Here is a 3,676-nt window from a genome sequence, read left to right on the forward strand (position 1 = left end):
TTGTTCTTGTTTTCTCCAATATCAGGATCTTTTGGTTCAGTTAAATTCTAGCTTTGGTACTTTGACATTTCATTTCACTCTTTAATCAATCTCTACTTGTGTATGTACACGCATGCAGATTTGTTGCTGTTTCTTGCCTGGCTCTTTGCATTCTACCTGAGTGAAGACCCTATCCAATCAGTTCAGACTCTCTCTTTCCAGAATAATGTCATTTAGGTGTTCATTGCTTACTGTTTGAATATGCTTTTTAACTAATTATGGTAATTTTCTCATAAATACATTTGTTTTTAAGGCTAACCAAATGCCTTGTGACAGCTGCCATATTTCATATTCTGCAGTTTTCAACCCCAAAGTTCCCTCTAATTCCCTTTTTCAATGTCTTAGTCCCCTTCTGCGTTTCAAAATTCTCCCCAAAATTCATCATCGAGAAATTCTGACATGTATAAATATAAAACAGATTTTTTTTTTTTTTTTTTTTTTTTGTTCTTGGGGTTGAGGTAGTAAGGCAGAGCATATTTCAGGCATAGCAAAAGATTTTTCTAGATCAAAATTAAAGTTTTTACTTTGTGAAAATGGGTTTTAAATCTCTTGATAGTTATTAAAATAAAGTTCTTCCAGGTCATAGACAGTCCAGATGAGACTTGATTGATGAGGTCAGATATTAGGGAGGAGGGCTCCCACTTTCTGAGGACCATTGGAGAGGGAAGAAGATGAGGGAGGGAGGGTCGGATGGGGAGTCGACAAGGGACTGGGCTACAATAGGGATATAAAGTGAATAAAATTTTAAAAATCAAAATAAATCATTAAAAATTAAAAATAAAGTTCTTCCACATTTATAATTAACAGTAACTGTCTTGGGTGTTTTTTTTTTTTTTTTTTTAATGTTGCTGTGATAAAATATCTTGACAAAAACAACTTAAGGGAGAAAGGTTTATTTCCCCTTAGGCTCAGGGTTAAACTCCACCTGGGGATCCACAGCAGCAGGAGCCTGAGGCAGCTGGCCACACAGTATCTGTAACCAAGCAGTGGAGAATAATAAATAAATGTATGTGCTCAACTCAATTTCCACTCTTACAGAATCTGAACCAGAGAACGCTGTCACCTACATTGAGTGTGTCTTCCCACCTCACTTGGCCTAATCAAAACAACTTCTCACTGGCCTATCTCCTAGGGTGGCTCTAGATCTTATTGTGATCAATTACCCAGTAGTCATTAAAATAAGCAACCGAACAACAACAGAGACCTAGAGATTTATTAAAAATAGTAGTAGTAGCTAATATACATTCATTTATCACATCTGCTGTGTGGTGGGTTGAATGAGAATGTTCTCCACAGGCTGGGATATTCGAATACTTTGTCCCAGTTGGGTGCTGTTCTTTGGGGGAGCTTGTACATCTTTGGAAGAATGTATGCCACTGGGGCAGACTTTGAGAATTCAGTCAACACCACATTCCCAGTTCTCTCTCTCTCTCTCTCTCTTGGTTTTTTTTTATTACTTTATTCATATTACATCTCAGTTGTTATCCCCTCCCTTGTATCCTCCCATTCTTCCCTCCCTCCCATTTTCCCCTTATTCCCCCCCCCCTTCATGACTGTGACTGAGGGAGACCTCCCTCCCCCTGTATATGCTCATAGGGTATCAAGGCTCTCCTTGGTAACCTGCTATCCTTCCTCTGAGTGCCCCCAGGTCTCCTCATCCCAGGGATGTGGTCAAATATGGGGCACCAGAGTTCGTGTGAAAGTCAGACCCCACTCTCCACTCAACTGTGAAGAATGTCCTGTCCATTGGCTAAATCCTGGTAGAGAGATGGCTCAGCCGTTAAAGGCTAGGCTCACAACCAGTTCACTCTCTGTTGCTTGCAGTTGAAGATGTTATTTCTGTCTCCCTCCCACCATGATGGATTCTTATCCCTCTGGAGCTTTAAGTTAAAATAAGCTGTTTCTTCCATATTAATTTGGGTCAGGTTGTTCTGTCACAACAGAAAAGTAACTAATAGAGTCTCTCTGATTGGATAAAAGCCAAGAACAGCAACCCTATGACCATCCGTATTTTCCTTATCTAATCACCCAACCTGCTCACTAACCTGACCTAGCCTAACTACATGGTTTAGAGCTGGAGCTATTTCTTCACACTGTTCTCCAGCCCCTACGCTTCCACTCAGCAGTGCCTCACTTACCTGGCCAATGTGTTGAACCAATTTCCCCGCGCTGTACTTAGAATACTGAGAATAGCCAGAGAAAGAAATCTCTAGACTGCCCATCAGTTGGCGCCATCACACAGTTACAACTTGCAATGTTGGGGCCTCGGTGCCGTACTGTAACCTGGGTTGCCCTCTCAAGCCTGCCATCCGACTTCTGTAACTCCTCAACACCTTGTATCTTCTTGACTTTGTTACCAGATACGCTTGTCTTCTACTTCAGAGACCTCAGCTCTCATCTCCACCTAGGGCACTGCCCTCACTTCACTTACACCTGCCACTCAGGCTTGCTTTTCTAAATCACAAAGCAATATACTTAACCCTGCAGGGGAGATACTGTGGTCATGAAGGTAGTTTTCCCAGGTCTGGGCTTACCCATTGCAGTGTGGATGCACTGACCCCCTGAGATTTCCCCAAATGTCGGAAACTGGACTGCTTAATTTGTGGCAGTGGGGAGACTGCCTTTGCACTCTCCCCTGAATGACAAAAATCACAAAGGATGGAAGAAAAATTAATATTTTTTTTCATTTTCAATAAAGTTCGTACCTTATAAGGAGACAAGGAAAAGAAAAGCTTGTAAATTTATTCAGCACAAATGTGATGAATAGAAACCTTCAACAAGAAAGACCAGAGACTGGTGAGAAAGCGCAGACCAAAGGACCCGAGTACACAGGACTCACATCAGGTGGCTTGCAAACTGCCTAGCGCTCCAGCTCTGGGGGATCTGAGTTCCTCTTTTGGACTCTGCAGGCACCCATACACACATGCCACACATTCCTACCTCCTCGCTTACACATAACTAAATATAAACCTTCTTAAAAAGTGAGGCCAAAGGAACAAACTGTATACTTCTGATTAGCTTTGGTGGAGAGTGGACAGTCTTTTAGAAACGTGACTGCACAGAAGACTGTGTGGTCCAGTGACAATGAATGCAGGGGAGGCTACCAAGGCCTGTTTGTTCAGATTCTTCACGGAATTTCTATGTCTCCATTGTTTCTCCTGGGGTATTAAGGGTCTTGCTGGAACAAGAGTCTTATGATCTTTTCTTTTTCTTTTTTTATTTGTTTGAGTAATTTCTTTTACTGGACTCTTTTTTTTCTCCCATTTATTTATTAATTTAATCTCTTTACAGCTAGATCCCAGCCCCCTTCCCTCCTCTCCTCCCTGTTCCACCCTCAGCTCTCCTTCCCTCTTATGATTTTTTTTTCTAACAGGAAATCAAAGAACAGGTTATGGCCTGCTGCAGGGAAGGAGAGAGGACACAAATCAAAAAATACCTCTGCTGTTTCCTGAAATGCCAAGATGCCATGTTTAGGGTAGGAAAGCCTGAAACTTGTCCAAGATGCTGAAGACCTTTTCCTGCGATTTCTGCCCTTGCTCTCTGTCCTAAGACGGCATTTCCTATTGTTATCCCATTGTTTTGTTTTCTCTTGATTTTCTCACTTAGTCACTATATTGCTGTGAAGAGACACAGCAAC

The 3,676-nt window shown here is 41.8% G+C and overlaps 1 non-coding gene across 1 annotated transcript; it reads left to right on the plus strand.

Moving 5' to 3' along the window:
* Positions 1–2,510: 2,510 nt before the first annotated feature.
* LOC127206047 (U1 spliceosomal RNA) lies at positions 2,511–2,677 on the plus strand. Its single transcript, XR_007832740.1, has one exon. It is a non-coding gene; the product is annotated as a U1 spliceosomal RNA (small nuclear RNA).
* Positions 2,678–3,676: the final 999 nt, after the last annotated feature.

The sequence above is a fragment of the Acomys russatus genome, chromosome 22 (assembly GCF_903995435.1).
Source record: "Acomys russatus chromosome 22, mAcoRus1.1, whole genome shotgun sequence".
NCBI classification, from domain to species: Eukaryota; Metazoa; Chordata; class Mammalia; order Rodentia; family Muridae; genus Acomys; species Acomys russatus.